This window comes from Tamandua tetradactyla, chromosome 25 (genome assembly GCF_023851605.1).
Source record: "Tamandua tetradactyla isolate mTamTet1 chromosome 25, mTamTet1.pri, whole genome shotgun sequence".
NCBI classification, from domain to species: Eukaryota; Metazoa; Chordata; class Mammalia; order Pilosa; family Myrmecophagidae; genus Tamandua; species Tamandua tetradactyla.
The window spans coordinates 30,480,107-30,505,260 of NC_135351.1; the positions used below are offsets into that span (position 1 = coordinate 30,480,107).

Consider the following 25,154-nt stretch of genomic DNA (forward strand, 5'->3'; position numbering starts at 1 on the left):
GACCAGAACCAGGAGAGAAGGAACAGCATATGTTACCATGGGCCTTCTCATGTGACACAGGAACCCCAGATGCCAGCAGCCTTTTCTCAGAGAAAGTATCTTCCTCTTGATGTTTTAATTTGGACATTATCATGGGTTTAGAACTGCAGATTTGTTACCTACTAAATTCCCATTGAAAAAGCCAGCCCATTCCTGGTATATTGCATTCTGACAGCTTTAGCAAACCAAAATAACTCCCTTCAAAACTGCATATTTGATCTCAGCCCAAATTCAAACATCCAGTTTTTATTCTTATTTGACCTTCCAAGCTTATATATTCAACTAGTTTCCAGATATCTGAAGTTTCCCTAAGTCTTCTGTAAGGGTGTATTTTATTCACATTTTTAAGCCAGTACCCCATCCCTATAAACCAAATTCTCCAAGAGCAGAGCCAGTACAGGGCATCTAGTTCAATTCTGTGTCCATTGCACTTGACATGGCATAAAATTATCTCCTTCCTAATTTCATGTCTGTGTTAGTTTGAAAGCTTCCAGAATGCAGTATACCAGAACTGGAACCACTTTTTAAAAGGGGACCTTAGTAACTTACAAGTTTACAGTTCTAAGGAAGTGAAAGCATCCAAATTAAGGCACCAGCAAGAGGTTACATTCACTCAAGGAAGGCTGATGGGTCAGGAACACTTCTGTCAGCTGGGTAGCCACGTGGCTGGCATCTGCTGCTCCCTTGCTCCTGAGCTCCACTGGTTACGGGCTCTGTTCCTGTGAGGATTCCTCACCTTGCTTCTCTGGGGCTGGCTTTCATCTCTTGGCTTCTCTTGTCTGTATCCAGGTTCTGGCTTGCTTAATATCTCATGGCTCCAAGCATCTCCAAACATCCGATCCATATCTCTGTTCTCCGCTCTGAAGTTTCTGTCTGCTTCTAATTTCTGTAGGATGTGAGGTTTCTATAAGTTCTGTCTCTCTCCAAAATGTTTCCTCTTTAAAGGTTTCCAATGAACTAATCAAGACGCACCTGAAATGGGTGGAGTCACATCTCCACCTAATCAACGTTCACACCCACAATTGAGTGTGAACCAATTGTTCACACAATTGGAGAATTATCTCATGGAGAATTATCTCCATGGAGATAATTTAATCAAAAACTTTTACCTACAATATTTAATTAGGATTAAAAGAAAAGGTTGTTCCCACAAGATTGGATCAGGATTAAAACATGGCTTTTCTAGGGTACATAATACTTTCAAACTGGCACAAAACCCATATACAGTTTTAGTCTTAGGATTGAACAGCTTTAGAGTTATGGATTGAATTTGTCCTCTAAAACAACATGTTCAAGTTCTAATCCTGAGTCCTTTGAAGTGACCTTATTGCAAATAAGATCTTTGAAGATATTGCTAGGGAAGATGAGGCTATTTTCGTTTGGTAAAGCTGCCAGAATCCAATACACTAGAAATGGGTAGGTGTGATGATTAAGTTCAGGATTCAACTAGGCCATGTGATAGTGCCCAGTTGTTTGGTCAGGCAAGCACCAGCCTAACCATTATTGAAAGGATATTTCATAGCTGTTTAATAACCAGATGACTGTTTTATTAAATCATTAGTCAAGTGATTTCATCTGAGATTTGTTGCATCAACTAAGGGTCTGTCTTCTGCAACAACAGAATTCAATCAGTTAGATTTGATTAATCAGCTGATCACTTTTAAGGGAGAAAAGAGAATTTTCATTTCTTCACCCAACCAGCCTCTCCTGTGGAGTTTGTCAAAGACCCTCATTGGAGTTTCCAGCTTCGCGACCTGCCCCACAAATTTTGGACCCATGCATCCCCACGGTTGGGTGAGACACTTTTATAAATCTTACATTTACAGATATCTCCTGTTGATTCTGTTTCTCTAGAGAACTCTGACTAATACAGTTGGCTTTTACAATGGGGACTTATTAACTTACAATTTATAAGTAAATTATAAATTTATAATTATATATTTTTAATTAGGCCATGAACACATCCAATTCATGGCATCAGCTAGACATGGAAGACAGTCTGCTGGCATCTAGGACACCTGTCACATGGGAAAGCCCATGGCCAGCATCCACTGGTACTGCTCTTCAAGGTTTTGTTGCCTCTAGCTTCTGGCTTCGTCAGTTCTCTGAACTTCCGTGTGTTTCTATTTTCGCTTCTGTCTCTCTTAGTTTCTTTGTGTGCCTCCCCGAATTTTTATCTCTTAGCTTCTATATGTGTTTTATCTTCTTATAAAGGGCTCTAGTTAGAGGACTAAGACCCATCTTGAATGAGGTAGATCACATCTCAGTTGAAATAACCTAACCAAAAAGTTCCACCTACAATAGGTTTACATCCACAGGAATGGATTAAACTTAAGAACTTGATTTTCTGGGGTACATAACAGCTTTACCACAGAGGCCAACCTTGGATAAGGGTGTTCCATAATCCATTATGACTGGAGTCCTTATAAGAAGGGAAGAGGAGACCCAGACAGAGAGACACAGGGGAGGCCATCATGGCAACTGAGGCAGAGAATAAAGACTAAGGATTGCCAGCAACCCACCAGAATTCAAGAAGCAGTAAGGAAGGATTCTCCCCTTCAGATTCAGATTTCTAGCCTTCAGAACAGTGAGACAATAAATTTCTGTTGCGTTAAGTCATTCAGTTTGTGGTACTTTTGTATTGCAGCTCTTGCAAAATAATATACTTACGCTGTACAGAGGAATAACAACTATTACTGGGTCTGAGACTGTGGTTCATTAGTTAAAAGAAGAGTGAATTGGCATTGGTGCACTTCGCAAGTCAAAGTTCTGAATTCACTTTGAAGAAATAACTTCATTTTGTCATGTTTTTGTTTTATACTCCTATGAGTGGTAGTTTGTACCTAGTTGCAAAGATAGCTAATTCTACCTAGTTGCAAAGAGAGTTTTCATGTATCTCACACCCAGTTTCCCCTATTACTAAAATCTTATATTATTAGGGCACATTTGTTACAATTAATGAACCAACATCGTTACATAGTTATTAACTAAAGTCCATACCTTTTATTCATATTTCTGTAGTTTTTACCTAGTGTCCTTTTTCTGTCCCAGATCCCATTCGGTATATCAAATTAGTTAGTTTGTCTCCTTAGCTTCCACTCAACTGTGACCATTTCTCAGATTCCCTTGTTTATTACTATCTTGACAGTTATGAGGAGAATTGATCTGTTATTCTGTAGAAGTTGGCATTATGTTATTTGGAATTATTTTATAGGAGTTTCCCTGTGAGACTGAGGTTGGTTCCACATCAAGGAAGTCACTAGTATGGGGGTTGTAGGAACTGCTTTGGAGTTTTCCAGTACACTCACAGGTACTTTATTTCTCAAAGGTCTCTTCTCCCTCATTTATTTATTTAATAATGTATTTATATGAGCATGGAATCATAGATATTAGTTTTATACTTAGGCTTATCCTCTACTATTTTATTTATTGTTACTAAATTGTCCCAGTTTTGACCATTGCAGACAAATATTTTTGCATATTTTTTCAGAGAGCCCAGAATCTCGTACAAGCACTAGCCGTTCGAAATGCTTTATAAGTTTACTGCCTGCAACAGAAGCTTTTTATGTTCAAAGTGCTCACGATCCTTGTGTTTGTTACCAAACCTTCTCGAAATCGCTTTTGTTTGTCCCTCTTCCTTGTTACTGCGTAGACCAGGAACCCTCCGGGTTAGGGAGGAAGATGGACATCTTCCCTTGGCCAACCCAGCGGCCGCGCCTCTCCTGTTGCAGAGCAGGGACCAGTTTTAACTGGGCAGTGGTGGTTTAATCTCCCTCGAATGAGCCGAAAAAATTTCCTTCCATGGTATCAGATGTCCTTATGCAGTAAACGCCGTCCTGACAGACGTCCTGGAGACTTGTTGGGACGTCTCCGGCCCTTGGACTTGACGATCTGGGATCGCGCCTGTCTCCTGCCGTTCTCCTCTTGCGTGCTGGGGAGGCAAGAACAGTCCTGGGCCACCCATGCCTCGTTCTTAACCCCAATAAATCTTCACTGCCAAGGAGTGTGGAGAGGCTCACAGTTGCTACGCTCAAAAGAGATCAAGTCAAAATTTTCTCGGTGCAAACAAAAATCCCACTTTGTTCGACAAACACACACACACACACACACACACCACTTTGTGAACACTCGCGCTCGTGTCCGTGCTTTGCCCTCTGGTGGCCACGAGGCGGAGCCTTCCCTGGAAGCAGGAGGCGTTTCTTTGGGACGCGCTTTTTCTCCCCGGCAACGCACAAAGGACCGGGTATGGTTGGCACGCCGTGTCAGATGAAGTCATCCTCACGAAATTAAACTTCCCAAAGTGTCTGTCGCGCTTGATGACGAGCAGACGAGACAGGTGCTCGGGACTCAGCCAGCCCCGCCGATGCCGCAGCCAGCCCCGGCCAGCGCGCTCGGCCCATGCCCTGCGGGAGGCACCGGCCCCGCGTGCGCACGGCCGGACCAGGGCGGCCGGAGAAGAGCCTGCCTGGGAGCCGCAAACGGTGCAAATACGCTAAGAGGCGGGGGAAGCGTGGGCCTACCTTGTCTAGTCCTAGAAAGCGGTTTGTTCTTGGATCTTAAATTAAGCCATGTGCGCAAAAGAAAAGGGGCGTGTGCAATGCCGCAAGTCGTGAGAACTAGGATACGAATTTACACTTTCGGGAAGGCCACGCGGTTTCAAAAGCCGTGTTCTATCCCATCAGGACGGAGTGTTCCGGATGCAGCGAGTGTGAGGTTCCATGGTGTAATGGTTAGCACTCTGGACTCTGAATCCAGCGATCCGAGTTCAAATCTCGGTGGAACCTAACCTCTGTTTTCCTGCCTGTTTCTTTTTTATTTTAAGGTTTCGCTTTTAGGTTTGATGAACAGAAAGTTCACATGAACACAGAGTGTGGCCTGTAAGGGGTGTGTTGATATGGGCTCTGTGTGGGGCCCCACACATGCCTTGCTGTATGTTTGGAGAGGGAGACCATTCATCCTTCTCCCCACCTCCCTTATCCCCTGGCTTAATAGGTGTTCTATGAAATCCATAAGAATTTTGACCTGAATTGAACTTTTCCTTTGACTTATTACTATATAAAATGTAGTGAGTTTCCTTCGTGTAGGAGTGAGAGAACCCAGCTGAAGGGTGGGAGAAGAAAAGTTCTCGTGGATGTGATAACTTTTTGTTCAAAGACAATAAGGCTTTTTTTTTTTTTTTTTTTTTTTTTTTGCAGGCTACAGCATTTTATTTGGGACACCAACATTTTGTTGCAGCAAAGGAAGTCCCAGATCACTTGCAATAACAGAAGTAGCTTCAATATCCTAGGGGTGGCAAATCATCTTTTTTTTCTCTTTTAAAAAAATATTTTTATTGATAAATCTTATCATACAAACATTCTATACATGGTATACAAAAATGGCTCACAATATCGTCACATAGTTGTGTGACAATAAGGCTTTTTAATGGTTATTAGGTACAATTACCAGAATTTATGTTTTCAGATTTCACTGAGAAAAGAAGGTTTGCGAAGATCTTCTATTTGTACTTGAATCAAAGAAAAGTTTGAATTCTCTCAGATAGTTGAACACTACTGAACTGGCAACAGAACAAGTCAAAATCCAGAAACACCGTCTAAGGACTTTCATGGCTTTTTTTTTTTTTTTTTTTTTGTCATTTCTGTGACACTAATTCACCACAGAGAAGTGCTGTCTATGTGGAATATGCCCTGCAGAAATCATACAGGCTTAAATTTTTATCTTAGGATGCCTCTGATTATTTTATCTTTGTAAAACTGTCTCTTGTTGCAAATTAGGCCACTTTCTGGTATGTCTCTGGATTTGTCACAATTTAAGACAAAGAAGTAAGTGGGGTCCACAAGAAGTAGTACCAAAGCGCTTTCCTTAGTTTTTCTTATCTACATATATATTCTAAATTTGTTCTAGTTTTATTTCAGAGTATCAAGCTATATATAATCTTATGAGCCTTACCTCAATTAATATTATATTACTAAAATTATTTTTTTTTGCTGTCATTCACTCATTCAGTGTTTGCTGTTGTATAGTACTCTGTCCTGTGACAATACCACAGTTCATTTTTCCACCTTTTTGTTAATGTGAAACTGACAGTGTATTTGACTTTGAATTATGTCAGCTCTGGGGCCACAAGAAATTAAAAATTGTTTTAAGGCAGAAGAAATCCCTTCTGAGATTGTCATTTTCTCCTTGAAAACGTTTCAGCAAAATAATGATACTCTCCCTTTTATCATATGCTACATGATCTTTCTAATTCCTCCCACATTTCCTGGTGTAAACTGCCAACAGAATTGTGTCCCCCAGCCTGCTAGGTCGAATGTCATCACTGCTTTTAAAGCCTCAAAGGAGCAATTCTGCATAAAGCTTACTCCAAATGTTTGTTTCTTCTGAAAGGAGAAATCTTGCCTTAGTACACCTGACTGGCAGAGTCTACGATACATGCATGTATCGTAACTACACAGAAGCCTAGGAAATTTTGTTTTGATTATTTCCTTGAGTATACAAAATTTATTGTTAGGGAACTGCCTTTAGTACCTGAAGTCTTAGCTGTGTTAGACTAGTATGTTCACCAATTTTATTATCATCTACAATTCCTTTTTTCATAGCATCACAAACTTTTCTTCTTCTGCTATTTTTCTTTTCAACTATGATTCAGCCGTATAATCTATTTTAGAATAAGTCATTAAACACAGTAAACAAAAGAATTAGATCCTTATGAAAAAAGATCAATTTTAAAAGAACTAATCGAACCATAAATGAAAAATATATTGGGTGATATTAAGCATAGTTTGGACAGTAGATAATAACAAAGGTGACAAATAAATTAGTAAATAAGAAATTGGAGCTATGAATTAATGGTTTGCAAAAAGCTAAAAAGAATAGGGAAATTCAGAAACACATGAGGACATCTAAGCAAGCAATTTTATTAGTAATGACTAACTTTTGAGATGTAGACACAAGATAGTACTAAAGTAACAAACAAAACAACATATAAAGTGTGATGTGATCAATTTATACTAGCAACATTATTACAATGAAAGATTGAAAGTAAAGTTCACTAAATTCGTAATGTATGCAAATGCTGAATGAATGACTATTAAAACAGTATTTGTTCTGAGTTATAGCCAAAACCACACAGCATCCTTTTGCAAGAAAGAATACCCTGCAAGGGTATAAGAATTACCATGAAATTTTATTGAAAAATTATTAGTAGTTGTTCTAGTTTGCTAGCTGCCAGAATGCAACACACCAGAGACAGATTGGCTTTTAATAAAAGGGGATTTATTTTGTTAGTTCTTCAGAGGAAAGGCAGCTAACTTTCCACTGAGGTTCTTTCTTACATGGGAAGGCACAGGATGGTCTCTGCTGGCCTTCTCTCCAGGCCTCTGGGTTCCAACAACTTTCCCTGGGGTGATTTCTTTCTGCATCTCCTAAGGCCTGGGCTGACCTGCGAATGCTGACCTGTGAATGCTGAGATGAGGTATGCTGAACTGCTTGGGCTGTGCTATGTTGCGCTCTCTCATTTAGGCACCAGCCAATTAAGTCAAACGTCATTCATTACAGCAGGCACGCCTCCTAGCCGACTGCAGATATAAATCAGCAACAAATGAGGGTCACGTACCATTGGCTCATATCCACAACAACGGAACTAGGTGCCTTCACCTGGCCAAGTTGACAACTGAATCTAACTACCACAGTAGTATTTAAAAGATTGATATTAGTATGCATCATTGTCATTTACTAGATTATCCTTCAGTCACTCATCTGCACAGTTGAAGCAATAAATAGTTGCCTACTTTAAATGTGGATGGCTCAAGATAAGTCCTGAAACCCAGAGGGGCCAGCCTCTTAAGAATATCAATTAGTTCCATTCCCCTATCCCGTATTATTGACAGCTTTTTTCCAACATGAAACAGTTAGAATGGGGGCATAGCCCAAATACCCCTAAAGACTGGGACAAAGATCAAAGAAGAAGGTGGAATTACAACACTTGTTGAATCTTATCTTTAGAGATAGGGAGAGGCGATAGAAAGAAAAGATAGGATTTAACAAATGAGTATGACTACTGAATCATTATATTGATATTTCTTTTGGTTTCCAGTGTCTTGGAGCAGCCAGAAGGAGAAACCTACAACTGTAGGACTGTTACCCATGCCAAACCCTGAAATCTGTTCTATAACTAATTGTTACAGTATGCTTTGAAATGTGTATATGTTATTTCTTTTTTGTATATATGTTATTTCTCTCCCTCCCTCTCTCTCTCTAGACACACACACACACACACAGACACACACACACACACACACACACACACACACACACATGGCTGTAGGGGAGAATCCATTGCTTTGCTCAGTTGGGTTACTCCAGAATTCAGTTCTTTGCAGTTATGTGACTGGAGTTCTTGTTTTCTTGATAGGTATAAGCTTAAAGCTATTCCAAGCATGTGGAGGCTGCCACATTCCTTCATTCATGGCCCCCTACCAAAGCAATTCCATCCATCTGACCTGCTCTTTGGCCCCCATTTCCCACTTTTAAGTACTATGTGATTAGACTGGTGTTCAGGCTCAGACCGAGTTTGTATAAAGCACAGGCTAGTGCTGTCATGACCAAAAAACACGCCAGGCACAGTAGACATGGATTTATTGGGTCTTATAAACAGGAGAGATTCTCCAGTTGGTGGCTGGTCTGGATAGCAGCCTGCAAAAGAATGGGGTGGGGAGCAAAAGGCGCAATATGTATATGATTTTAGAATAAAGATATTCTATACAGTATGAAGACATTAGACCTCTAGTATATTCATTAAAGAAACTTAAGACCTGATGTTTGGCTAAGATTAAAGTTTAATACTAAGGTTCCATTAGTGCCATTTTACATCTGTGATTACATTCTTGATCTTTAGTCAAAGCAGTTTTGTTCCATGCTCAGGTCTTATTCCCATTTTGGAGGGGGCCTGGGCCCTGAGTCACCACAATTGGCTCTACCAACATAATCCAGGACAATCTTTCCGGATTTGCAAAGAACCTTTTGCCACTAAGGAAACATATTCACAAATTCTGAGGATTAGGACATGGACATCTTTGAAATAGCATTATTCTGGCTACCATAGCATCTATTGATTGTCCTTGTCCATTCAGTTTGAGATCTTCATGGTCCTTAGTATGACAAATGATTTTCATATGATACCTGGACATTTTGGGTATTGTATTATGAATCTTTGGATCTTCTTTAAACCTTCTGTTTTATCTGGCTTCTTCTGCCACTGCTCCTGCAAGAGAAGAGGGTGCACCCCCTGATTATTTCCAGGTGGGGATAGAATTGCATGCTTCCCACTTGGTCTGTGCTGATACTGAAGGTGGTGGCTCCTTGTTACTGCTAGACAGAAGTAGTAGTTCTGGCTCCCCACCAGGCTTCCACTTGTACTTCCCTGGTTGGGAGAAATAGGACTACCTTGTACTGTTCCCCTGGTGACATCCACTGGCAGAAGAGGGGATGAGGTGAGGTCTGGACAGGATTGTTGTTAGCCTTATAACAGCTGGCGGTTGATGAAAGTCTCGCATCTCACTAGGCCTCTTCTGATGTCACCACAGTGGGGAGATAATTGGCCACATAATTACTGCTGAGTGAAGTTGGAAGCACAGGTTCTCCAGGTAGTCACTGATAGGTTGTGGGGAGGGCCTCTTTTCCACACAGGGCAATAAATGTCCTAGCTCCCTACCGGGTTTTCTCTTATACATGGTAGCATGCCTACTGCCCTGTGCCTTTAAATCCCTTCCTCAAGCATCTACCACAGAAACTCAGGTATTTCTCAGCATGGGTAACCATTTTTCTAGAATTCTAAGAGCCATCCTACCAGAATGTTTATCCCATTCCCTGATGTCATTCTCAGACTGTCGAAGTCTGGTCCTGAAAAAGTGCACCCAAGTCAATGAACTCTTCCTTGTTAAATCCTATATTTTTGCTTCCTTGATTAAGCACCCTCGAAATCCAATCCTATATCCATAGGCTTCCTTGGCTTCTGCTGATACATACTCACTAACTGCAAGTCTTTGGGGATGTACTCTGTCCTCCCTTACCATGCCCAATACATTTCCAGTCTGATCATGCTGTTATTTAACTCTAATTATTGATGTGAATACCAGGTAGCAAGGGCTCTAGAGTGGCCACTTGTATGTAGCCCTGCAGAGAAGAAGCCCCTGTAATATCTTCTTATATGGAAGATGTGCTAGCTCTACCATAGTAGGTGTGGGTCACTCTATAGTTTCTGAAGATTCAGGGTAGTCTTCAGAGTCACAATCTTCAGGGACATTGTTCTAGTTTGCTAGCTGCCAGAATGCAATATACCAGAAACAGAATGGCTTTTAAAAGCAGGAATTTAATAAGTTGCTAGTTTACAGTTCTAAGGCCAAGAAAATGTCCCAACTAAAACAAGTCTATAGAAATGTCCAATCTAAGCCTTCCAGGGAAAGATAACTTGGTTCGAGAAGGCCAGTGAAGTTCAGGGTTTCTCTCTCAAGTGAGAAGGCACATGGTGAACACAGCCAGGGTTTCTCTCTCAGCTGGAAGGGCACATGGCAAACATTGCATCATCTGCTAGCTTTCTTTCCTGGCTTCCAATTTCATGAAGCTCCCCAGGAGGCGTTTTCCTTCTTCATTTCCAAAGGTCATTGGCTCATGGTGTTGCAGCATTCTCTGCTCTCTCCAAATCTCCTTCATTCTCCAAAATGTTTCCTCTTTTATAGGACTCCAGAAACTTATCAAGACCCACCCAAATGGGTGGAGACATGTCGCACCTAATCCAGTTTAACAACCACTCTTGATTAAATCACATCTCCAGGGAGATGATCTGATTACAATTTCAAACATATGCTATTGAATAGGGATTATTCTGCCTTTACGAAATGGGATTTTGATTAAAACATGGCTTTTCTAGGGTTCATACAGCCTTTCAAACCAGCACAGACATTCACCTAGATGTCCCATCTCATGTTTCAAGATCCCAGTCTTTTCCATCTAGGGCTCTGGCAGAAGTACATAGCAGACCTACCTCAACTAAACAATCAATTATCTTTTAAGCTCCATGACCCTAACTGTATGGGTCTGAGTCTGCTGTTCAGCTCTGTCAAGTCTCCCACTGCGCAAGAAAGAAAAGCCAAGAAAATCCTCTTTGGCAACTACCAGGGAGACCCTCTGGCTCTCATGCTTAGTTTTTAAGCTTCTTTTTTGCATGGGCAGGCACCAGAAATCAAACCCAGGTCCCTAGCATGGCAGGTGAGAATTCTGCCACTGAGCCACCATGGCCCTCCCAGCTTTTTAAGCATCTTTAAATGTCCTTCAGTTTCTCATTAGCTCTCTGTAGATCATTGATTCAATTTAATAATAACCAACACCAACCAATCATTCTTATTTTTTGTATTTAACCCACATACAAATACATGAGTCATCACATAGAAATATTTTACCAACTGTTCTCTAGCACAGAGATTTAAAAATTAACATGTATTATATATTCACATACCATGTAGTCATCCAAAGTGTACAATCAATGGTTTACAATATCATCATATAGATGTGCTACCACAGAGATTTTTTTAAAACATTTATATCAAGAAATCATATAACAGAATTTTTTTTTTTTACAACTGTTTGCCATCTTGTGCCAGGATTCTCTCTTCCCCATACCACTTGAAATAGGGTCCTTGTCAGCTTTGCAGTGAGTGATCTGCCACCAAATCATACCTTGCCACCTACTTTCACAGACCTGCTACCGACTATGGTAGATTGGACTCTCTGGAAAGCAGATAGTATGATGGTGTTAGAAGTGCAAGTGATTTATTGTCAGTAATGCCTGTAATGATCAAAAAGGAGAGGGAGGGCGGGCCGCGGTGGCTCAGCGGGCAGGAGTGCTTGCCTGCCGTGCCGGAGGACCCCGGTTCGATTCCCGGCCCCAGCCCATGTAAAAAACAAACAAAATATAATAAAACAAGAAAATGTTTAAAAATGTTTCCCTTTCTTCCTCACTTCCTTCCTTCCATCCTTCCTTCTTTCTCTGTCTTTCCTTCCCTTCCTCCCTTTAAAAAAAAAAAAAAAAAAAAAGGAGAGGGAGGAGACTTATGCAGGGGAAGCTTTCAACTATGAGATAGGTCTGATATCTGTGAAAAGAGTGAATGAAAAAGGAGGATTTAGTAGGAAGAATCTCCAATTGTGGTGCAGTACTGAGAAAGTCAGACCAGCCCAGGGGAAGCTATGGTATAAAAACTGCACATAGATGAGACCTGGGCCAGCAGAAGTGACCAGGCTTTGTGTATGCCCATTGTGTTCCGTGGGAAGAAAATAGCCCCAGTTTGAATACAGTGGAAGTTTGAACATCGTGGAAAATGGCAAAAATGCTGTCACTAGAGGCAGTCAGTTGACAGCATTTCTTGCAACTGAAAACAAGTTCTTTCTTGAGGGAGATATGGGCAACACACCTCCATGATTGCCAAAAAGACTTTTTTTAAGCACATTTTTAATGAAAATTCAATTTGGATAAAGAATTTTGGAGCAAAGTGAATAGCCAACATTACCTAATTGACAAATACAAAGCACTACATCCAATGAAAAATGCATTTTAGTTAAAATACAGACTATCTTAAATACTCTCTGTTGAACAAAATGCAGGTTTTAAAATTTTTAAAGGATTGAAATTATATAGTATATATTATGTGAACTCAGATAATTGAAATAAATCAATATCAGAAACAAGTAGAAAACCCCCAAATGCTCCTAAACGAAAGAATACTCTTCTAAAGAACCAATAGTTCAAAGAAAAAATCACATGTGGTTAAAAAATAATAATAATCAAAATAGGATATGTCTGAACTCATGTAATGCAGCCCAAATTGTGCCTAAAGTCTAATTTATAACTCCAAATGCTTATTTTAGAAAGATGAAAATTTAGTAATCAACTGCCTAGGCTTTTTCTCAAGCATTTATGGGGAAAACGTCATATTAAAGTAAGATATCAGAAGGAAAGTTATAAAAATAAGATTTGGAATCACTAAAAATGAAAAAATATATAAGTAGAGAAAAACAACAAAGCCAAAAATGGATTTTGAGCCAAGATTAACAAAATTATTATCTCTATTTCAGGACTCATTAATGAAAGAGAGAAAATACAGAATTTTTTATCAGGAATAAATATAGGACAATATTGCACATTAATTATATGCAATTAAGAGGATATTATGAACAGTATTTTGTAAATAAATTTGACAATTAAGATAGATTACTTTAAAGACAAGAATTAAAAAACTGACAGAAGAAATGAAAACTCTGAATGGTTATATGTATTAAAGAAATCGAAGCCATAATTAAAACATACTTTGTTAAGGTAAAGATGTGTAATATCAGCTTCACAGTATAATTACTTAAAATATTGTGGTGAGAATAATTCCAGTCTCACATACTTTTTTTCCTTCAGAAAACTGATTTCACCTGAAACTGTTGAGCTGTGTTCTAGTAGTGTAGATTCTTGAAGATGATTGTATAAAGATATACCATTTGCAATGTGACTGTGTGATTGTGAAAACCCTGTATCTGATGCTCCTTATATCCAGGGTATGGACAGATGAGTAAAAAATATGGATAATAAATAAATAAATAATAAGGGGGACAAAGGGTTAAATAAATTGGGTAGATGGAACATGTTTTTCTGGGGTACATACAGCTCCAAACCACCACAATATATACATTGTTTTTGCAAATACCTTAAATATTAAAATGTCAGATTTTGGAGGAAAAGTAACTTCAGTTTGAACTGCACTTTGAAATTGTGTTAGTTAGATTCACTTGTCAACTTGGCCAGGTGAGCATACCTAGTTTTGTTGCTGCAGACATAAGCCAATGGTACGTGAACCTCATCTGTTGCTAATTACATCTGCAGTCGGCTAGGAGGCGTGTCTGCTGCAATGAATGACGTTTGACTTAATTGGCTGGTGCTTAAATGAGAGAGCTCAAGGTAGCACAGCCTAAGCAGCTTGGCATTCCTCATCTCAGCCCTCGCAGCTCAGCCCAGGCCTTTGGAGATGCAGAAAGAAGTCACCCCGGGGAAAGTTGGAATCCAGGGGCCTGGAGAGAAGACCAGCAGAGACCATCCTGTGCCTTCCACATAAGAAAGAACCTCAGTGGAAAGTTAGCTGCCTTTCCTCTGAAGAACTAACAAAATAAATCCCCTTTTATTAAAAGCCAAACCGTCTCTGGTGTGTTGCATTCTGGCAGCTAGCAAACTAGAACAGAAATAGACATATTAATCAAGATCTTTACGTTAAACTGACATTAGCGAATGAACTTGGAGAATTTCAGTTGGTAACAGAGACCATCAGGAGATAGAAATAGGTAGATATTGGGTAATTGGAGCTGAAGGGATACAGATTGTGCAACAGGACTGATTGTAAAAATTCAGAAATGGATAGCACATTACTACCTAACTGTAATACAATAATATTAGAACGCTGAATGAAGCTGAATGTCATAATGATAGAGGGAGGAGGCCTGGGGGCACAAATGTAATTGGAAGGAAAGATAGATAATAAAGACTGAGATGGGATAACTAGGAATGCCTAGAGTATGTAATGATAGTGACTAAATGTGCAAATTTAGAAATGTTTCTGCATGAGGAAGAACAAAGGAATGTCAATACTGCAGGGTGTTGAAAATAGATGGTAATTAATATTTAAAAACTTTAACGTATGTGTGAGAGAAACAAAAATGTTTATTTGGCACAAAATTTATATTTTGACTAGTGCATTTCCTAATATAACTTATGTGGACAGTTTAATCGAACACCATAGTACTTGGAAACTTGCGTAGGGCATGAGATTTTGCAGGTTTGTCCAAAGTGTTGCCCAGATGAATCCCAGAGCGATTTCAATAGTGAATAGGGAAGTATTTGCAGAGTCCCCTAGGGGAAATGGTAAGAAAGGGGGAAAATGCAACTTCCCCAAGTGGAGAATTCTTGATATTCTCACAGGCAGTGGGGACAGCCAAAGCAATAGGCAGAGCCTCCAATCTTGGGGGTTGTTCATATGAAACTTAATCCCGAAAAGGATAGGCTAAACCTACTTAAAATTAGGCCTAAGAGTCACCCCCAAGAGAACCTCCTCTGTTGCTCAGATGTGACCTCTCTCTCTTGGCCAACACAGCAAGCAAACTCACCGCCCGCCCCCCTCTCTACGTAGGACATGACTCCCTGGGGTGTGTACCTTCCTGGCAATGTGGGACAGAAATCCTAGAATGAGCTGGAATTCAGCATCAAGGATTGAGAAAATCTTCTTGACCAAAAGGGGGGAGAATGAAATGAGACAAAATAGAGTGTCAGTGGCTGAGAGATTCCAGAGTCCAGAGGTTATCCTGGAGGTTATTCTTACGCATTAAATAGAGATCACCTATTTAGTTAAGGTGTAATGGAGAGGCCAAAGGGAACTGCCTGAAAATATGGAGCTGTGCTCTGCTGGCCATGTTTCTTGAAGATAATTGTATGATGATAGGGCTGTTGCAGTGTGACTGTGTGGTTGTGAGAGTCTTGTGTCTGATGCTCCTTTTGTCTGTCTTATCGATGGACAAGTAAAACATATGGATTAAAAATAAATAAATAACAGGGGGAACAAATGTTAAAATAAATTTAGTAGATTGGAATGCTGGTGATCGGTGAAGGGGAGGGGTAAGCGGTATGGTATGTATGATTTTTTTCTGCTTTCTTTTCATTGCTTTTTCTGAATTGATGCAGATGTTCTAAGAAATGATCGTGATGAATATAAAACTTTGTGATGATAGTGTGAGTTATTGATTATATAACAAGAATGGAATGATCATATGATAAGAATGTTTGTGTTTGTATATGGTTATGTATCATTAATAAAAAACAAATTAATTTTAAAAAAGATTGTTACGTTAAGCTCCAAGATTTCTCTTAAAGGCTTTCCTCCTTTAGATCTTACTTCTTTCCAAGTTTAACTTTTGAATTTCTAAAACTGCCATTTGAGTCATTAGCCACCTATCGCTATTATCATTTTGTTAGTCTTAGAAGAGAGAACTTCAAACCTATGCCAACAATTTAGATGAAGCCTGGCTAAACCATTGGGCCCTTGATGTGTGAATTTTATTCCATCCTTATTGATTTTCTCTCTCTTAAAAATCAACATTCTGGGGTATAAGGGTTGACCGTTCTTTCCTGAGGCTTTTAGGAAAGCACAATCCTCACCAGTTTAATAATATCTAGGACTGCATGGGAGAAAAGCTAAAATTCACAATTAACCATCTTTCCCTATCTCATCTTAACAGGGCACATGGAAATGTTGGTGAAGCTATGGGCGGCTAAAGCCATTCAACTACCAAAGGAGATGTGCTGGTTTAAAAGGATTATGTACCCTAGAAAAGCCTTGTTTTGATCCTGATCTATCTTTTGGAAGGACTGTTTCTTTTAATCCCTGTTAAGTACTGTAAATTTGAAGCTTGATTAGATTATCCCACGGAGATGTGGCGCTCCCAATTGCAGGTATGAACTTTTGATTTAGAGGGAGATGTGACTCCATCCATTCCGATGGGTCTTAATTAGTTTACTGGAATCCTTTAAGAGGAAACCATTTTGGAAAAAGCTTTAGAGCCGCCAGGAGAGCCCAGGCAGCCAGAGACCTCTGGAGATGAAGAAGGAATATGCTATCAGGGGAGCTTCAAGAAACAAGAAGCCTAGAGAGAAAGCTAGCAGACATCGCCATGTTCGCCATGACGCTTGCTGAGAACTGCTTCAAGCACCAGGTGGACAAGGTCACCGGGGAGGAGTAGCTGGATAGGGCTTGCGAGCCGGGGGCGAACTCCACGGACAAGATCAGGCTGGCCAAGACGCAGCAGTCGGATGACTTTGACGACCACACCATGGTCACCCAGCCGGTCACCAAATCAGGCACCGATGAGTGCTTCAAGGGCATCAGGCACATCAAGTGCAGAGAAGACCTGGAGCTGAAGGAGGAGACAGAGAAGCCCAGCACCAGCCCCTCACCGAGCCGGAAACTTTGGGCGTGAGGGGTGGGGGTGGGGGCTGCCTGGGGCCCTGAATGACGCACGGGAGCGCCGGCTGCGGAGCTGGCACCTGGGAGCCTTCACCCGCTGCTACCCTAGCGACCTGTGGCTTCCCCCTCCCCAATAAAGCTTCGGTGACAGTTTTTGTTGCTGTGGTTTGTTTTTTTTAATCGCACAGGTAATACGTGGCAGAGTTGTTGCTCGAATCTGCCAAGGACTCGGGGGCAGTCTGGCGTCAGAATCTTTTATCTCTCCTGTAGGGAAAAAGAGGAACTTTCTCTGCGATTCTCCTAAAAAGTAAATCCGAGACTGAGAATGATCACGCATTTAGAGAGTGGTGTGGTAGGTGTATAATGGGATGGGAAATTTTACTCGGAAAGTCCGCAGGGGTGGAGGGGGAAGGGCCGACGTAGCTTGGTGTCGGTTTTATTCTGCCGAGACCCAGCGAGGGCACCGCGCAGCGGGAGGCGCACTGGGGGCTCCTGTGACCTCGGGCGCTCAGGTTTGCAGAGACCACGAGGCCACCCTGTATTGGGCGCTCCCGGCTGCTTTTCCCCTGCCTCAGCGCTTTCATTTCTTCTTTCGCCCCAGAAATTTTCTTCTAATCTTCTTTCTGGTTGGAAACAAACTAGGTCAGTGAATCTACTATTTGTTTCTGGGAGTCCATCGCTTCAGCGTAGGGGAGAAGGCAGGGAGAGCGCAGAGAGGAGGTAGAGGGCTCTAGGGCTCTTTATAAGAGCATTTGACACAATTTTTACTAACTGGAAATTAGCTTTGCCGAATTTGCGCCCTCTTTCCCCTCCCCCCCCCCGGTAGGAGATCTGATTTTGCTTTTACAATTTAAAAAAATCACATCTTACAGCTTTTACAGTGTGACTTGGTGATTGTGAAAACTGCGTCTGCTGCTCCTTTTATCTAGGGTATGGACAAATGAGTAAAAAATATGGATAAAAGAAATAATGGGGGGCAAAGGTTAAAATCAATTGGGTAGATGGAAATACTAGTGGTCAATGAGAGGCAGGATAGGAGTATGGTTTGTGTGAATTTTTTCTTTTTTCTTTCTTGTTCTGGAGTGATGCAAATGTTAACTAAAAAGTGATCATGATGATGAATACACAAATATGCGATGATATTGTGAGACATTAATTGTACACCATGCATGGAATGTTGTATGCTAAGAATGTTTGTACGTTAGGTTTTATCAACAAAAACATTTTTTTAAATTACGTCTTACTTTTTAAAAAATAGCTTTTGCTGTTTGGGGAAGCAGGCGCCCTTGTTAACTGGGGTTAGAAAGAAGGAAAGTCATGTGAGAAAAACTAAAACCAACAAATTACTCTTGCGGAGGCAACAGCAGCCTTCCAAACTGGTGATTTCAAAATGCAGTATTTTTCAAAGTGGGAAAAGGCCGTAATTGGCAGGATTCGAGCCTTGGTGAAAACACTCCAGGGAGTTCCTTAGCCTTAACCGCTTGGCCAGGACTGAAACCCTAGTTTCCCCTCAATATGTAAAAGTACTCCTGGTTCATTTCAGCTGCAGAATCTTCCACTAGGTGAACTCTCCAAAATTTATTTTAAAAGTCAAAAATTGATGCTCATTTCAGCTTTTCAAATAGTCGCGATTACACGGAGTCGTGCAATCTATAGGGAATGTTAGCGTTGGTCCCAATTGTGGACTCTCATGGCTCCCCATTTAGGAGCTGAGACAGCCGGAAGCTGGTCTGGAACGTCTCCTCAGTATTCTTCTATGAGCCCATCAAAACAAGCATCCTCCCAGTTCTGAGGATAGAATATTATTTGAAGATCTGGCGCAACAGCTTGATAATCACCCAAATGATATCGGAGAGTAAGAAACATTGACAGCAAATACACTTTCCTGGAATAAAATCTGACTTTTTGAAGAGAGCCAAGCTTGAACACAGTTACTTAGTGCTAACGAAAAGTGAGCTTCCCGTGTAGTCGTGGCCGAGTGGTTAAGGCGATGGACTAGAAATCCATTGGGGTCTCCCCGCGCAGGTTCGAATCCTGCCGACTACGGTAATGGTTTTAGGTTTCACACTCTTTGACATCCTACAAGTTTGATAGAAATCCTGAAATTGGGAGCATGAAAAAATCACCTGCGGTTTAGTATCACTCTGCAAAGGCTTAAGTATTACTCTCTAAAGGTGTAGGCAGTGTATCTTTACTAAGCTTTCCCTGTTTAAATTACTTAGATAAACTTGCCTTTGATGGAGTTCCCACATGTTTGATCAGAAAAACAAAATCATTACTACAGTCTTTTTTCATTAACTTTGATGAGTCTGGTGGGTTTTTTTTCCTCTCAAGATGTGTCCAAGCTTTGGTGATGACTTTGAATTGTCTGCCATTACAATCCTGCTTGAAGGCATACTGTTCAAAAAGAAAAAAGTAAGTAGAAGTGTTTAATTCTCCACGGAATTATTACCTTTTCTGGACTCTCCTTCTGTGTGTGTAAACCAATTTTATCCTGTGTATCTCTCAACACACTCCTATTTTCATCTGAATGAGACAGACCTAGAATTCCATTTTCACTTCATAAACCCAAGATTGCTTAGGGGTAGGTAAAGAAATGTCAAAATTTTACATGCTACAGGGAGACAGCAAAATCCTTTTGCTTCCATGTGACTGGGAAAAAAAGTCTAATAAGGAGCTAAAGGAATGTTTCCAAAGAAAATTTAGAAATCAGAGCTTGCAAAGTAAGAGAAACAATTTCCTCTCCTTCAGAAGATAAGCTGTCTCCTCAGACCCAATGACCGGCGATTTAGAGCTATTCCAAGAGAGTATACAGGCTTAGAGGAGGACAGAAAATTGAGAAAAGAAGGAATTTGTACTGAAACAATCAGGGGATTCATGCATGGAAATATACTGATGTAAATTTTTGCTGTGAAAAAAAAAATTTTGCTGTGAATGAATTATTAAATCAGAAGCTCGGGCTGTGTGATGGTGGCTCAGTAGCAGAATTCTTGCCTGCTATGCCAGAGACCCAGGTTTGATTCCAGGTGCCTGCCCATGTAAAAAAATAAAAATAAAAAGTAAATAAATAAAAATAAATCAGAAGCTCATTCAAAGTCATTCTTTCCATAAATAGTATTACATTTTTGTGGTGGCTCCGGTGCTGTGATGATGGTAGAAACACAAGGGTAAACAAACACAGGCACAGATCCTGCCCTTGTGAAGATTAATGGCTATCAGGAGGAATACCCTATAAACATAAATGAACTATAGCCAGCGCAGGGAGAGTTTTGGGAAACTGCTTGTGTTTAGCTCTGTAATGGCACAAATAAAGTAGAGTGTGCCAGTAAAAAAGGAAACTGTAATTTCTAGGTGTACGAACAATGAAGAGACCGACTGGAAGAAACTATGCCTACAATTTCCCACGTAAGGGATGTACACACAGGGCTGGGGGCAGATGTGGCAATTGATTATGGAAATTAGAGAAGGCGATTGATTATAAAGAGTAAAAATATGAAAGAAAAAATGAAGAACAATTTTGGGATTAGGATTAGCAGCCTCACTCAGGCAAAGGTCTTTGATGTCATTTTCTTTAGATGCACACATGCTTGCTTTGATTTGAGCCCATCAGAAATGTGCATGGATCTTGGCAGTGAGCACAGCAATCTCCAATTAAGCTTTCCTTCTTGTATAGTGGTGAGCATAACTTTGTCATTGGGGTCATATATGTTTGACCCATGGCAGAGGAACTGTTCACAACAGAAGATCCCTGTTTGGAGTCCATCTGTTCTCTATTGGGTATTTAAAACCTGTCCCAAAACAAGGACAATAAAAAAGCAAATTCTTCTGCCTCTCATTTTATCATCATAAAGCCATTAGGAAAGAGATTCTTAACTTCTTTTTTGGGAAGGTTGGGGGATTGGTGTTCAAAATCTCAAGGCCTATAGTATAAAACAAATGAACTTTCTCACAGAAGGATGCTTCCTGATATAAGATACACAATAGTGGAAGAGTTCACAAAAACTGTGGAAGACCCTGGGTGCCAAACTAGGAAATTCCTGCATTTTGAATTCCCCTCCATGTCAAATAACCTAATTTAACTAAAAGGTTAAAATCCCCAACCTAATTAAGCATGAATCTGGTTAAGAAATATTACCTTTGAATTGTGGCCAAATGATTCATTAACCTCAAACTTGTAAATTAGGAGGCCAAAATGCACACACACCCAAAGTGGAGATCCTAGTCAAACCGGTTTTTTAGCCTTTTCTCAGAAGGCTCATGGGGTGTGGGTTCTTCACAATATACTTCCCCACCCCCAATATACTTTTGGGACACTGAAATGAGATATGGATGGGTGGCGCAGAATGGAGTGGAACTACAGCTGGGTAGAGGTGATTGGAACCTCTATTTTGCTCTTTATCAACTCTTGTTCTGAAATGTCCACTGAGTACAGTCCTTGATTTGTGGTATTCTCCCTTTCTTGTTGAAAAAAGGAAACCTGCAAAAGGGAAAAAGAAGGAATGCAACAATTCTTTCACTTAAGTCTTTATGAGTATTCTGAATCCTGTATAATTTAAGCCCGGATTTTTTTCCCACTGGGTCTCTTGCTTATTGTTAGTGCCATTTAGAGGTCATACCTGCCAAGTCATAGATATCCCACAAACAGTACTTTATTAAGAATATCTTAGTGCTTCGGAAGTCAAAGAGAGGCTGGAAAAAAAGGATTTCTAAAATAAATTGACAAAACTAAAAACACTAAGAGATAAAGCCACAATCATATTCGAAAGTTTCAACTCAATGTGCATCTCTCAAAAACCAATTAAAAAACAAAAAAGGGGGGGGACAATAAGAGCATAAGTTTTAAACAATACAATTCCTAAGTTTGACTTAACTTACATGTAGAGAACACTATACCCATCAGCTTCTAAGATAAATCTCTTTTTCGACCATAGATTGAACTTTTATAAAAACAGACTTTTTGCTTTGCTGGCTATAAAGCAAGGCTCCAAAATTCTAATGAGGTTCTGAGAAGATAAATACTACTGTCTAACTACAGTAAAATTTTTTGGGGTATCAATTTAAAAATGAAAATTGTGTTATGGCTTTCAAAAAGGGAATTTATTAGGTTGCAAGTTTACAGTTCTAAGGTCATAGAAATGTCCAAACTAAGGCATCCAGATAAAGATATCTTAACTCCAAAGAAAGGGCTAATGACATTTGGGGTTTCTATCTCATGTAGGAAGGACCATGGTGATGTCTGCTAGCTTTCTCTACCTGCTTTTTCAAACAGCTTCCCCTGGGGCATTTTCCTCCTGCATGTCCAAAAGTCTCTGGCTGTGTGGGTTCTCAAGCTTTTTCCAAAATTGTTCCCTCTTAAAGGGCTCCAGTAAGGGACCTAACTTGAACGGGTGGAGACACATCTCCATGGAAACCACCTTATCACAAGGTACCACCCATAATTGGATGTGTCACATCTCCATGGAAACAATAAAAAAGATCCTACCCAACGATATTGAATCAGTATTAAAGAACGTGGCTTTTCTGTGGTACACAACAGTTTCAAACCAGCATATTCATTTATTGAACTTTTTTATCAAGAAAACTTAATTGAACACCTATTTTTATTAAAATATCCTGATGGAAGATGACAAGAATACAAAATAGCTCAAAGGACACTTCACAGGAGCTTGCAAGAGCAACCCACGGGGCTGAATTATGCTTTGCCTGGAAGAAACTGGTGTTAAAAGTGATTAACAGCCCACAGAGCGAAGTTGGGTTCATCTACAGCAGCTTCTCAGCATCAGGAATTGAATGCTTTATTATAATTCATAGCTTTAAGGGACACATTAAAGAGGAAGGGATCTGGTATTTGGCCAATGAACGGCGCCAGCACCGTGTTTACAAAAGCTTATTTAAAACATTTTTTCATGAAATGCAATAAAGTATGACAACTGCACAGATCTCCGCAAGACAGGTGAAGGCAATCTCCACCAAACTGTCAGGACAGTGGCAAACCGAATCCTCCTAAGAGTTCCTATGAAGGCACTCATTAACATTCCTTTGGTCGAGTCATTGACCCCTACCCGTTAACAGTACAGTGTAGTTTTGTGTCTGAACTGGGGCTAGCTCTGTGCTGGCAGGAGTAAAAAAATTCACCTTGTTTTTAGCCCCTTTCTCTTCACCACCCTCCTGGACCCTAGGACAAGCCAGTCCGGCGTTGATGTCGTCGACGCTTTTTGGTTGGATTATAAAGAAAACTGCATCACCCCATTTCTTTAATTGCTCTGTGGTTTGCATATTAAGATTCTAGATTTCTTAAACTTTCCTTTAATAGGTGAATGAGGACGTGCAGGACTGGAAAAGATCCCTAATGAGGGAACAATATCGTGGAAAATGCAAACTCTCCTGTCAATTTTCTTCTTTAGGGAAGGGCTCCTTCAAGAATGGTTTTGGTTGCAGAAAACACTAGGACGTCGCTAAAGCCTGGGGCTCTTCTTGGGGTAAAAGAAAAGCGTCAGGACTGAAAAAACAAGCACATAAAAGGAAAAACTCCGAGTCTTTTCTGAGAGCAGAGAGAAAAGTCGAAAGAAGGTAGACGACGTACGTAGTCGGCAGGATTCGAACCTGCGCGGGGAGACCCCAATGGATTTCTAGTCCATCGCCTTAACCACTCGGCCACGACTACGTTGGAAGTTACCGCCTCAAGAGCATTGTGCTTGCTTGAAATGCTCTATGTCCCCTGAAAAACCATGTTTTAATACTAATCTAATTCTGTAAAGGCAGCCGTTTCTTCTAATCCTTATTCAGCATTGCATGTTTGAAACTGTAATTAGATTATCTCCCCAGAGATGTAATTTAATCAAGAGTGGTTGTTAAACTGGATTAGTTGGAGGTGTGTCTCCACCCATTTGGGTGGGTCTTTATTGGTTTCTGAAATTCTATAAAAGAGGAAACATTTTGGAGAATGAGAGCGATTCAGAGAGAGCAGAGAATAAAGACATAGCCACGAGAAGCAGAGAGCCCACAAACCAGCGACCTTTGGAGACGAAGAAGGAAAATGCCTTCCCGGGAGCTTCATGAAACAGGAAGCCAGGAGAGAACTAGCAGACCATGCCTTGCCTACCACGTGCCTTTCCAGACGAGAGTGAAACTCTGACCATGTCCGCCGTGTGCCTTTCCACTTGAGAGAAACCCTGAACTTCATCAGCCTTCATGAATCAAGGTATCTTTTCCTGGATGCCTGTGACTGGACATTTCTATAGTCTTATTTAATTGGGACATTTTCTCGGCTTTAGAACTGTGAACTAGCAACTTATTAAATTCCCCTTTCAAAAGCCATTCCATTTCTGGTATATTGCATTCTAGCAAACTAGAACAAGCACTAAATAGTTGAGCTAATGTCCAATTCTTCAGTAGGTAAAATTTTGTAACTGACAGTGTTATGATCAACATTCTGTTATCCCAAATAGGCAACTAACACTATCCTCAGAACTGGAGGACCCCTTATTCTGATGGCTGGTGGAAGGATGGATACTAAGGAGAAACTTTCCAAAGGACTAGCTTAGTCCTCTGTCAGCCTCTGACGGGAATCCATGAGATACACCCTACAACTGGGACAGGTTCTTAACATTCACTGCAGAATTATGAGTTATAGAGACCATTTGAATAACCCAAGATGATCACTATTTTTTACTTATTAAATAAATTTTTGAAATTAAATTTAATTACGTATGTATATAAATTTATATTTCCAAGTATTTAAAGTCTCAATGTTTCTTTTTTAAAAATTGTACCCTCAAACTTCAACTAAAGATATGAATGAAACTGATTTGGATAGGACTAAGGTAGATCAGAATACAGGGTAACGGATGATACCACCCATATATATATATATGGTTTTTGGGGAGCATGGGTAGGCTCTAGGTCTCCCAGCATGGTAGGTGAGAATTCTGCCACTGAGCCACCATTGCACTGCCTGATATCACCCATATTTTAAAACTCCAACTTCTGTGTGAGACCAAAGGGAGATATGTTTATTTGTTGCAAAATTTATATTTTTGGTAGCACATTATCTAGTTTAACTTGCATGGTCAGTTT

At 40.3% G+C, this 25,154-nt stretch overlaps 3 non-coding genes across 3 annotated transcripts; 2 read left to right on the top strand and 1 right to left on the bottom strand.

Moving 5' to 3' along the window:
• The first annotated feature begins 4,751 nt into the window (after positions 1-4,751).
• TRNAQ-CUG (transfer RNA glutamine (anticodon CUG)) lies at positions 4,752-4,823 on the top strand. The gene has a single exon. It is a non-coding gene; the product is annotated as a tRNA-Gln (tRNA).
• A 14,219-nt stretch (positions 4,824-19,042) lies between these two features.
• TRNAS-AGA (transfer RNA serine (anticodon AGA)) lies at positions 19,043-19,124 on the top strand. The gene has a single exon. It is a non-coding gene; the product is annotated as a tRNA-Ser (tRNA).
• A 4,536-nt stretch (positions 19,125-23,660) lies between these two features.
• On the bottom strand, positions 23,661-23,742 carry TRNAS-AGA (transfer RNA serine (anticodon AGA)). The gene has a single exon. It is a non-coding gene; the product is annotated as a tRNA-Ser (tRNA).
• Positions 23,743-25,154: the final 1,412 nt, after the last annotated feature.